Source organism: Dendrobates tinctorius, unplaced genomic scaffold (assembly GCF_039654945.1).
Source record: "Dendrobates tinctorius isolate UK_male_01 unplaced genomic scaffold, ASM3965494v1 ptg000008l, whole genome shotgun sequence".
In the NCBI taxonomy this organism is placed as follows: domain Eukaryota; kingdom Metazoa; phylum Chordata; class Amphibia; order Anura; family Dendrobatidae; genus Dendrobates; species Dendrobates tinctorius.
Genome location: NW_027361676.1, coordinates 80,177,943 through 80,191,187, shown reverse-complemented (window position 1 = coordinate 80,191,187; position 13,245 = coordinate 80,177,943).

Sequence of the window (13,245 nt, the reverse complement as noted above, 5' to 3'; positions counted from 1 at the left end):
TTTTTAATTAACCCAGGCATGATATGTGAAAAGAGCTCCAAGGAGTAATCTGAAGTGGGTGCTGCCGCATCCTTCAATTTTGGTGTTGGTGAAGGACACAAGGGGTTGCTCCTGATCAGAATCCTGCACTGACAACTCAGTGCTTGCATTTTTTGAAACATCAGAAAAGGAGGCGATAGAGCTGGAGGTTGTTTCAGCAATGTAAGTCAAAAACAGTTCCTGATGCTCCGGCTTTAAAAGCAGTCTACCTACTCCCAGAAAAGGGAGCCTTCGAGCTACACCATGATGAAGGCTCAACACCTCCTGCCTTAGCTGCTATTGTATTTTTGGCACTACCAGCAGATGCACCACCACCACCACCATCAGTAACAGGTGGCCCCCCACACCAACGTCCGCATCCTCTTCCACCATACTTCCTCATGTTTTGGAAAATGGACCCAAAATACCAGCAGATATATGGTACTGTATCAGAAACGTACAGCTCTATACAGTCTAGGGATAACAGTAAATCTCCATATATATTTCATGAGTCATACACAGACGCTCACAGGCTTAGTATGGATTACACAATAAAATAAAAAGTTGAAAAAGTGTACAGTATCACCAGATACAAGGTATATATAGTATAGTGTAAACATTATGAATCTCCGTATATATTTCAGGAGGCAGACACAAACGCTCTCAGGCCCAGTATGGATTACACAAGAATATGAAAAGCTGTAAATGGGTAATGTAACACAAGCGTACAGCTGTATACAGTGTTGGGGTAATCTTAAATCTCCAAATATATTTCCAGAGTAACAGACAAACGTTCACAGACTCATTATGGATTACACCAGAATCTAAACAGCAAAAAAGGTTACTGTATCAGAAGCATACAGCTGTATACAGTGTTGGCCAAATTTGAAATCTTGGTATATATTTCTGTAGTCACCCTCACTCAGTCTGGGTTTGACCATAATAAAAAAAGGTTGTAAAAATGGTACTGGATAACAAGATAGCAATATATATTATAGGGTACAATTGAAATCTCCGTATACATAGTCCCGTAGTCACTCTCAGACGCTTACCCAGTATGGATTTGACCGTAATACTAAATGTTGAACAAAGGTACTGTATAACAAGATGCAAGCTGTATCGAGTATAGGGTAAAAATTGGTATCTCCGATTAACTGTATATATAGAAGGTGTAAACCACACACGCTCACTCACTATGGATGATACCATAATAAAAAAATTTTGAACAAATGTACTGTATCAGCACATACCAGGTGTATCCAGTCTAGTGGTAACTGTAAATTTCCGTCTACACTTCCAGAGTCAGACACAGACACTCACAGGCTCACAGCGGTAGAGCACGGAGAGGTAAGTATTGCAACTTGCAAGTGCTTTGGCCATGACCAAGCAGGGGAGGCACACTCGTGGACGACGGTAATGGCACACGGCCCCTCATAGTATGCTGGTGTGTCTGATGGCGAGTGGGACCCCCCACCGTCAGAGACACTGTATTGTACTATGAGGGGCCCTGTGCCAGTGCCGTCGGCCATCAGTGGGCCCGTCCACCTGTTCAGAGCAACGGTACTTGCCCAGGTGCGCCAGGTGTTGACCCCAGCCCTTGGGGGGTGGGCAGCCCAGTTAGGGAGGTTTCAAAAATGGCATATGTTGATGTGTAGGCTGGACATTCAGCAGCTGCAAATAGCGGAATTGGGCAAGTCCGATGAAGAGGAGGACAAAAGCAAGGCGGTTTTCTGGCAACCTATGTGTCATCAGTGAAAGGTGAGACAAAATCCTTTGAAACCCATGCATGGTTCATTTTCATGATGGTTAGATCATCAACATTTTGGGTCAACAGACAGGTCCTTTTTTCTGTCAGGATTGATCCAGCAGCACTGAAGACTCTTTCAGGTAACACACTAGCAGCAGGGCAAGCGAGCTCCTGTAAGGCATATTGTGCCAATTCAGGCAAGGTGTCCAGTTTAGAGGCCCAATAGTCAAAGGGGAATGACCTGTGAGGGAGAACATCGATATGGGAGGAGAAGTAGTTTGCAACCATAGTTGACAACTGCTGTCTCCTGTCAATTTTAATCAATGCAGTATTAGCAGTCGTGTGAGCGGTACTTGAGAAATCAGTCCACAACTTGGTCATGAAACCCCTGTCTCCAACGCCACTTCGGCTGTGTGCACCACGAACACCTCTTCCATTGTGCCCAGTACGGCTCGTGGGAGAACCAGCACGGCTGCTGTGTGCAGGGAAAGCCTCAAACAAACGGTTTACCACAGTTGCTTGTTTGTTAGCCAATATTATCTCTAGGTTCTCCCTGGCATGATGTTGTGTAATTTGCCTTTATAGCATGGATCGAGGATGCTGGCCAGCCAGTAGTCGTCATCCTTCATCATTTTGGCAATTCGGGGGTCCCTTTTTAGGATCCTCAAGGCATAATCGCACATGTGGGCTAATGTTCCAGGTGTCAATAATGCACTGCCACTGCTGGGTGGAGGAGCATTTTCTGGCAAATCCACATCCCTATAGCCACGCACAAACCCTGTATCTGACCTTGGAATGCCAACATTTTCTCTTGTCCCCTGAGAAGCATTCTCCTGCCCAAAATAATCATCCCCCTCATCCTCCTCCTCCTCTTCCTCTTCTTCCTCCACCTCGTCAAGGACAGTTCCCTGACCAGACAATGGCTGACTATCAGCAAGGCTTCCCTCCTCCTCGTCCTCTTCCTCCTCCTCTGCTGCAGACACCAGATCGTTTATGTGCATCAAACTTTGTATGAGCAGACGCATAAGTGGGATGCTCATGCTTATGATGGTGCCGTCTGCGCTTACTAGCCATGTGCATTCCTCAAAACACTGAAGGACTTTACAGAGGTATTTCAGCTTTAACCACTGCACACCCAACAATTCCATGTCTTCCCTCAAACAGCCTGCCCGTGTATCCTCCTACAAATGCATTACAGCCTTCCTCTCACAGCCAAACCAGATCTTCTCCCACTTTGCACTGATGAGGGGCAGTACCCCGAAACACAGTGTCTGCAAATGGAGATTCTGGCTTGGCTTTTATCCTAAGTCATGTAACTAGGCTCGTTAAAGGGTCAACATTGACTTTTAGGATTGCTACCTCCAATAGGTGGCACTAGAGTTCTAGTCCTCTTCCTCTCTGAAGAGACAATTTGCATAATTAGCATATTTCCCAGAGGAGCATTGCGGCTTTAAGTCTCCTCACCTCGACATGCTTAGCATGTTATTCTCCGCAAGGAGAAATGATACTTCCTGGATATCGGTCAGACGCCTCTCTCACAGCCAAACCAGATCTTCTCCCACTTTGCACTGATGAGTGGCAGTACCCCGAAACACAGTGTCTGCAAATGGAGATTCTGGCTTGGCTTTTATCCTAAGTCATGTAACTAGGCTCTTTAAAGGGTCAACATTGACTTTTAGGATTGCTACCTCCAATAGGTGGCACTAGAGTTCTAGTCCTCTTCCTCTCTGAAGAGACAATTTGCATAATTAGCATATTTCCCAGAGGAGCATTGCAGCTTTAAGTCTCCTCACCTCGACATGCTTAGCATGTTATTCTCCGCAAGGAGAAATGATACTTCCTGGATATCGGTCAGACGCCTCTCTCACAGCCAAACCAGATCTTCTCCCACTTTGCACTGATGAGGGGCAGTACCCCGAAACACAGTGTCTGCAAATGGAGATTCTGGCTAGGCTTTTATCCTAAGTCATGTAACTAGGCTCGTTAAAGGGTCAACATTGACTTTTAGGATTGCTACCTCCAATAGGTGGCACTAGAGTTCTAGTCCTCTTCCTCGCTGAAGAGACAATTTGCATAATTAGCATATTTCCCAGAGGAGCATTGTGGCTTTAAGTCTCCTCACCTCGACATGCTTAGCATGTTATTCTCCTCAAGGAGAAATGATACTTCCTGGATACGGTCAGATGCCTCCCTCACAGCCAAACCAGATCTTCTCCCGCTTTGCACTGATGAGGGGTAGTACCCCGAAACACAGTGTCTGCAAATGGAGATTCTGGCTTGGCTTTTATCCTAAGTCATGTAACTAGGCTCGTTAAAGGGTCAACATTGACTTTTAGGATTGCTACCTCCAATAGGTGGCACTAGAGTTCTAGTCCTCTTCCTCTCTGAAGAGACAATTTGCATAATTAGCATATTTCCCAGAGGAGCATTGCGGCTTTAAGTCTCCTCACCTCGACATGCTTAGCATGTTATTCTCCGCAAGGAGAAATGATACTTCCTGGATATCGGTCAGACGCCTCTCTCACAGCCAAACCAGATCTTCTCCCACTTTGCACTGATGAGTGGCAGTACCCCGAAACACAGTGTCTGCAAATGGAGATTCTGGCTTGGCTTTTATCCTAAGTCATGTAACTAGGCTCTTTAAAGGGTCAACATTGACTTTTAGGATTGCTACCTCCAATAGGTGGCACTAGAGTTCTAGTCCTCTTCCTCTCTGAAGAGACAATTTGCATAATTAGCATATTTCCCAGAGGAGCATTGCGGCTTTAAGTCTCCTCACCTCGACATGCTTAGCATGTTATTCTCCTCAAGGAGAAATGATACTTCCTGGATATCGGTCAGATGCCTCCTTCACAGCCAAACCAGATCTTCTCCCACTTTGCACTGATGAGGGGTAGTACCCCGAAACACAGTGTCTGCAAATGGAGATTCTGGCTTGGCTTTTATCCTAAGTCATGTAACTAGGCTCGTTAAAGGGTCAACATTGACTTTTAGGATTGCTACCTCCAATAGGTGGCACTAGAGTTCTAGTCCTCTTCCTCTCTGAAGAGACAATTTGCATAATTAGCATATTTCCCAGAGGAGCATTGCGGCTTTAAGTCTCCTCACCTCGACATGCTTAGCATGTTATTCTCCTCAAGGAGAAATGATACTTCCTGGATATCGGTCAGACGCCTCTCTCACAGCCAAACCAGATCTTCTCCCACTTTGCACTGATGAGTGGCAGTACCCCGAAACACAGTGTCTGCAAATGGAGATTCTGGCTTGGCTTTTATCCTAAGTCATGTAACTAGGCTCTTTAAAGGGTCAACATTGACTTTTAGGATTGCTACCTCCAATAGGTGGCACTAGAGTTCTAGTTCTCTTCCTCTCTGAAGAGACAATTTGCATAATTAGCATATTTCCCAGAGGAGCATTGCGGCTTTAAGTCTCCTCACCTCGACATGCTTAGCATGTTATTCTCCGCAAGGAGAAATGATACTTCCTGGATATAGGTCAGACGCCTCCCTCACGGCCAAACCAGATCTTCTCCCACTTTGCACTGATGAGGGGTAGTACCCCGAAACACAGTGTCTGCAAATGGAGATTCTGGCTTGGCTTTTATCCTAAGTCATGTAACTAGGCTCGTTAAAGGGTCAACATTGACTTTTAGGATTGCTACCTCCAATAGGTGGCACTAGAGTTCTAGTCCTCTTCCTCTCTGAAGAGACAATTTGCATAATTAGCATATTTCCCAGAGGAGCATTGCGGCTTTAAGTCTCCTCACCTCGACATGCTTAGCATGTTATTCTCCGCAAGGAGAAATGATACTTCCTGGATATCTGTCAGACGCCTCACTCACAGCCAAACCAGATCTTCTCCCACTTTGCACTGATGAGGAGCAGTACCCCGAAACACAGTGTCTGCAAATGGAGATTCTGGCTTGGCTTTTATCCTAAGTCATGTAACTAGGCTCGTTAAAGGGTCAACATTGACTTTTAGGATTGCTACCTCCAATAGGTGGCACTAGAGTTCTAGTCCTCTTCCTCTCTGTAGAAACAATTTGCATAATTAGCATATTTCCCAGAGGAGCATTGCAGCTTTAAGTCTCCTCACCTCGACATGCTTAGCATGTTATTCTCCGCAAGGAGAAATGATACTTCCTGGATATCGGTCAGACGCCTCTCTCACAGCCAAACCAGATCTTCTCCCACTTTGCACTGATGAGTGGCAGTACCCCGAAACACAGTGTCTGCAAATGGAGATTCTGGCTTGGCTTTTATCCTAAGTCATGTAACTAGGCTCGTTAAAGGGTCAACATTGACTTTTAGGATTGCTACCTCCAATAGGTGGCACTAGAGTTCTAGTCCTCTTCCTCTCTGAAGAGACAATTTGCATAATTAGCCTTCCTCTGTTCGCACAGCCTCTCAACCATGTGCAGGGTGGAGTTCCACCTTGTTGCAACGTCTATGATTAGGCGGTGCTTGGGATGTTTACTCTGGATAATTATTAAGGAAGCACTGCACCACCATGTTCAAAGTGTGAGCCAGGCAAGGTATGTGTGTGAGTTTTGCACGGGCTATGACTGCCACAAAATTACGGCCGTTATCACTGACTACCTTGCCTGGCTCAAGATGTAGATTGCCCAGCCATGACTCAGTTTGTCGCTGCAAGTAGTCGGCCAGTACCTCCACGGTGTGTCTGTTGTCGCCCAAAGATATCATCTTTAACACAGCCTGCTGACGCTTACCCCTAGCCATTCGATAGTGGCACACCTCGTGTGCAACACTGCCAGCTGTGGATGGAGTGCTCGTGCGACTGCACTCTGTGGATGAGCTTTCGCTTATGGAGGAGGAGGAGCAGGAGGGTTGAAAGCCTACAGGCAACTATTTCCTATACTGTGGACTAGGCAGCACTGTTCCACTGCCGCTGACCCCAGTGGAGCCTGCATCCACCACATTAACCCAGTGTGCAGTGATGGACACGTAACGCCCTGGCCATGCCTACTGTACCATGCATCTGTTGTGAGGTGCACCTTTCCACTCACTTATTGCTTGAGTGCATGGACAATGCGGTCTTTCACTTGCAGTTGGAGGGCCAATCCGGGTCAAGAACTGGGTCATCCATAACCTCCTCTTCAAAGTCATCTGCACCTTCTTCTTTACCTTCCTCTGTGTCACCATGCAAGGTGGTATAGTATGTGGGAAGGGGCACCTGAGTTTCATCAGGGTCAGATTCTGGCTCAGTAGACTGTGAGGGCAATGTAGTGCTCTGGGTCAATGTACCAGCAGAATCATCTAGCAGTGGCTGTGCATCAGTGCACTCCATGTCAGATTCATCTTGGACGGGGGAATTCAGGATTTGACTGGATAACCCAGGCATGGTATGTGAAAACAACTCCATAGAGTAATCTGAAGTGTGGGCTGCCGCATCCTTAACTTTTGGTGGGGGTGAAGGACACAAGGAAAGGTGCTTTTCCTGACCAGAACCCTGCACTGACAACTCCGTGCTTGCAGGTTTCGATCGTTCAGAAGAGGAGGCAATAGAGCTGGTGGCTGGTTCGGCAATGTACGCCAAAACCTGTTCCTGATGCTCCGGCTTTAAAAGCGGTTTTTCTACTCCAAGAAAAGGGAACCTTACAGGCCTTCTTGGGCCAGACGATGACGCAGGCTCAACACCTCCTGCCTTAGCTGCTATTGTGCTTTTGCCAGAACCAGCCGATGCACCACCACCATCTGTACCAGCAGCACCCACCTGCCCACATCTGCGGCCTCTTTCACTGTACTTCCTCATGTTTGGGAAAATGTACCAAAAATACCAGCATAGAGATGGTACTGTATGAGGAGCGTCTGGCTGTGTAAGGTGTATTTAAAAAATTAAATCTATGTATATTATTTTGCTAGTCACAGATGCCCTTCCAGTATGTATTTGACCGTAATCCAACAAGCAGATATACGGTACTGTATCAGAAGTGTACAGCTGTATACGTTTTTTGTGTAACTAATAATCTCTGTATATGTATTTATGGAGTGTCACACACACGCTGACTCTGTATAGATGTGACTGTAATGCGAACAGCAGATATACAATACTGTTTGAGAATCGGACAGCTCAATACAGTGTATGGAGAAATGGAAATGTCCGAATATGTATTTATGGAGTGTCACACACACATGCTGACTCTATATAGATGTGACCGTAATGCCAACGGCAGATATACAATACTGTTTGAGAATCGGACAGCTCTATACGGTGTATGCATGGAAAATTTTAAATCTCCATCTATTTTTATACGGAGTGACACACGCTGTCTCTGTATAGTTTTGACCGTAATCAAACAGCAGATATATGAAACTGTTTGAAAAGCGGAAAGCTCTATACGATGTACGTCTTGAAAAATGGAAAATCTCCTCTGTTTGTTTTTCCAAAGTCACACACAGATAGCTTGTATTTGTCCGTGATACCAGCCGGTACATGGTAATGTGTGAGGAGCGTACACCGCTATACAGTGTGTGAAAAAATGAACGCTCCGTTAATGACCAGAACAAAATAAAAAAAGTTGGAGTGCTTTGAAAATGCAGTTTGAACAGCAGTGTGCACACAGCAATGCAGCTATCAGGTAGCCTTAAAAGGCAGCCTAATCACCACCAGCGCTGCTGCACACAACAAAAATCCTCCCCTTTCACTGCAAACTAACTGTACAGTGAAAAGCGCTATCAGCAGAAGCTTATTTTTTTTCTTCTTCCCTGCCTAGCGCTCTCCCTATTCAGAATCAGCAGCAGCACCTCTCCCTATTCTAAGATCGGCAGAAGTAAGATGGCTGTCGGCGGTCACGGCCTTTTTTAGTCACTGTGACGCCACACAAAGCCAGCCAATCACTTTAATGCCCTTCTGTAAGATGGTGGTGGCCGCTGCCCAAGTCATCACGTTGCCCACAGTGTGCGTCCTCCATCATTGGCTGAGAAAAGACGCTGGAAGCATTATTTGAGACGCGACTTTGGCGCTCGCGTCGGTGACCTTATGGCCGACCTCACGCTATGGTCGGGTTTCAATCGGCGAAACCCGAATTTAGCTAAAGTCGTCGATTTTTGAATTTAATACAAAAAGGGTGGGGGAACAAGAGGTGCAATAGTGCCCTATCACTAGTGACACTACGATGTGAGTGGTGTAATGCAGTTCCACTCACCTATTCCGGTTGTGTGACCCACAACTGGCTTGAAGACATAACACAGTATCAGCTGCTGCAGGACCTCCACCGACCACTCCAAAGTGGAAAAACTGCCAGAGAATATGGGAAGCAAGATGTGCCACAGTCCGCGCTGCTGAATCCACAAAATCACCTGGGATGCAAGATGTAGTAACAAAGTACTGCTTTATTCCTTCCTACGCGTTTCGGCGCCCTTCCTGGCACCTTCCTCAGGGATATTACACCAGCCATAGGAGCAGGGAATTTATAGCCCCTTCCATTAGCAATTATGGGTGTGTTCTGTTTACATATGATGTCATAATGGTCATCACTGGGGGAGGGGCCAGCATTTTTGGCACAATTTCACACAAATAACATAATAAAACAAGAAAATCCTTCAAAATACTTGCTAAAATGTACATAAAAATCCTACCAGTAAAATGATATAAAGACCTTCATAAAAATTGCAGCGGAAACATTGCCAAAGTATCCAGACTGTCAATGCAAAAACAAAAAAATTTTTTTTAAAAAATATTATCTCCCGACTTTCAGGGTAGTAGAACCCATGTGTTTACTGGTTTCATTTTTTTCTCTTGTGACTTATGTTGAGCGCCACCGTTCTGCTGGTATCAGTGCCTTTGGAACATAGGTTCTATGAACTATTTTGTCACAAAACTATCCTGTTAAATATGTGATACTATGGTTTGTTAAAAAATTATTATAAAAAATTGCAATGAACAATTTTCTTTATTTTTGTTTTGTAGGAGGGAATCAAGGAGCGATGCCACTATTAAATAAAATGGATTATTTCTAAAATTAACTGCTTTTAAAAAACTTATTTTTATTTTCATTTTTATTTTTATTATTTATTATCAATAAAGAATTATCTAAAAATTACTATTGTATAATCGTATTATTAAAAATGGCCTGAAGAAAGTATCTATCATCTTCCGTATAGTTATGGTCACTATTTTATATATTAATTGTGGTGGTGTCACCCATGAAACGTGTGTCTTTTGGTCTAGCACACCTGGGTTCAAGTCACAGGTCTCCATGCAGGCATAAATGACATTGTCTTTTGTAATATCAGGAAAAATTATAAATTGTTATGAGCTTATGCATATTAAATTAGGGAATTGTGAAATTCTAGATAGGATACCAACTTTGATATATATTTAAACAAAATAAATGTGTCATTAGGTGTATGTGAGACATTAAGTGTTTAGATATACCCGTGCGATCAAAAAAGTAGTCAGATGAAAAAATAAATAAAATGAAAAAAGATAGAATGAAAAAATAAAGTGAGGTTTGCTTAAGTGTGTGACATAAGGATGCAGGAATTCCTCCTACTATGGTGCGCCTTTCTTACCCACTCAGGATGTGACCAAGAGAGGGGGGGGGTTGGGGGATTATAATTTATATTAGTTCTGAAATTATGTTTAGCCCTCTCGGTTTTAATGTGTCCAGTTTAAACATCCAATATTTTTCACGTTTTTTGAGCAGCTCGAATCTGTTGGGTATATTCACTGCTATATGATCGATCGGGGTTATCTTGATTGCTGTTGCATCTCTGTTATGATACGTGTCATAATGGAATGACACTCCATGTGCTCTATACCCACTCTTTATATTTGAACGATGTTTGTTTAGCCGCTCATGAAGTGGTCTGATAGTTCTGCCAACATACTGCATGCCACATGGACACTCAAGCAGGTAAATTACAAACTCTGTAGAGCAATTCATGTCATGTTTAATGGTAAAGGATTCATTCGTTGATGCGGATTTAAAGCTGCTTGTCTGTTGGATGCTCCGACAACAAAGGCATCTATTTTTTCTACATTTTGATGTCTTTTTCTGCAGTACTTTGGCATAATTCGTGGTTGTCTTCTGTTTGAGCCTACTAGGAGCTATTATCCCTTTAATGTTTGGCGCCCTGCGGAAAGTAATTCCTGGTCTATCAGGTACAATGGATTTTAATATTGGATCACTTAGAAGTAAGTGCCAGTGTCTATGAAGGCATTTTTTGATTGACTTGTGACAATTATTATAAGTCGTTATAAAATTAAATGCTTTATTCTTCTCTGTCCCTTTTCTGTCTTTCTGTATAAGGAGGGTTTCTTGCGGGATTTCTCCACTGTGCTTTTGTGTGCTGGATATCAATTTTTTTGGGTATCCTTTCTCTAGGAATCTTTTTCTGAGTATTTCAGATTGAGAAGCGTAGTCATCCTTGGAAGTGCAATTCTTCTTAATCCTTCTAAATTGATTGGCCGGTATATTACGCAGCCATTTTGTGTAATGTCCACTCCTGAAGTCAATATATGAATTCCTGTCCGTAGGCTTAAAGTATGTTTTTGTATGTATCCTTGTGCCATCAGAGAAAATTGTTAGGTCCAGGAAATTGATGCTTTCTTCATGTATTGTTCGTTCAAAATTTATCCCCCAGTGGTTATTAATGATGTCACTGAAAAACTCCTCCATGTCACCAACTTCCGTGTCCCAGATCAGGAATAAGTCATCAATAAACCTTTTATATAAAACCAAGCCATTCTTGTATTTGTTTCCATATATATGTATGTCTTCAAAAAGACCCATAAAAAGATTAGCGTACGAACAAGCTGTTTTCGAACCCATAGCTGTACCATACTTTTGATGGTACATGTCACCATCAAAGGTGAAAAAGTTATTGTTTAATATGAAATTTAGGCCATCCAGAATGAAGTTGATGTTCCTTATATCCAATTGTATGTCTCTTTTTAGGTAGTATTCAATACAGAGTAATCCTATTTCATGACCTATATTCGTGTACAATGATGTAACATCCATGGTGACAAATCTATATGATTTTTTCCATGTGATTCTTCCCAAAATCCTGATCATATCCGTAGAATCCTTAATATAGCTTTCTAATTTCACCACGTATTTCTGTAAATTTCTATCAATATAGGTGGCAAGGTTACTTGTCAGGGAATCAATTCCTGAGATTATTGGTCGCCCAGGGGGATTGTCCAAGCTTTTATGAATCTTGGGCAAGTGGTATAGGAATGGAATGGGGGGTTGCCTTTTTATTAGAAACTTCTTTAAGTCCTTATTAATTATCCCCTGTTGGAATGCCATGTTTATTTTTTGATTGTGTATTTTTGTTAATGTGGGGTACGGGTTATTTTTTACTTTCTCATAGTATTTAGTGTCCGACAATAATCTTAATGCTTCTTTTTTATAATCATTGGTGTTTTGTATCACTATGCCGCCCCCCTTATCGGCTGCCCGAATTACTATTTCACTATTCTTACCCAAATTTTTCAGGGCTTCTCTCTCTTTCTTCGTGAGATTATTCTTATCCCCCCTTAAGTTGCCGGCTTTCTTCATTAAGGTGTCCTTTTTAAGATCTTTTAATAGTAAGTCTTGGAACGTCTCTAGTATATGATCCCTACTTTCCAAGGGATAGAAATTGGATTTTGTTTTCAGAGTAGGATCAGATGGTGCTTCACTTTTGTTATCTTTCGTGTCATCTAGCTTTAATAAGAAATGCCTTTTGAGAGTCAACCTCCTAATATACTGATGCACATCTATAAAAAGTTTAAAATCGTCTGGTTGGTTCGTGGGGCAGAAAAGTAAGCCCTTATTCAGAAGCTCCTTTTCTTCTTCTGTCAATGAATAATCTGATAAATTAATGACATTATTATTAGTTACCGTTATCTGTTTCAATCCCGGAAAGTGATCTTTGCTTTTTTCTTTATTTCCTCTTCCTCTTTTTCCTCTTTTTTTCTTTTTCCAAGAGCGGGACTGAAAAATTTCGTTATATTTTGATTTGTTACGTTTACAGCAGCTAAAAAAGGAACTATGCCATTATTTTGATTTTTTGAGTTGTCTAATATAACCTTTTGTGTAGGGGTATTGCTACCTGTTTCTATAGGTGTTGGTGTTACTATACTGATTAAATCCTCCTGGTTCTGATCAGTTTCTGTAATAATCATTAAGTCGGGTACAGAGTTTTTATTGTTTTTCAATGGCTTATTATTGTCATGTAATATGATTGGGTCTAGGGGCCTCTCTCTGTTGATTCTATCGATGAGTTCTTTGATTTTGTTAAGATGTTCATCAACATTAACTGTTCCAGTTCCAACAGGTTTTGGATCCTCTGCATTATTATGTACTTGTGCTACAGTAATGACTTGATTGCTGCTAGCTGGCTCGTTATTGGATGCTTCTTTGTTTATATTCCTATCCCCATTGATTAATCTTGTCATGCTGCTAGGTAATTTCTCTATCACGATGAAACCCTCATCATCCAATATTTCATCTGGAAAAAGGCTTG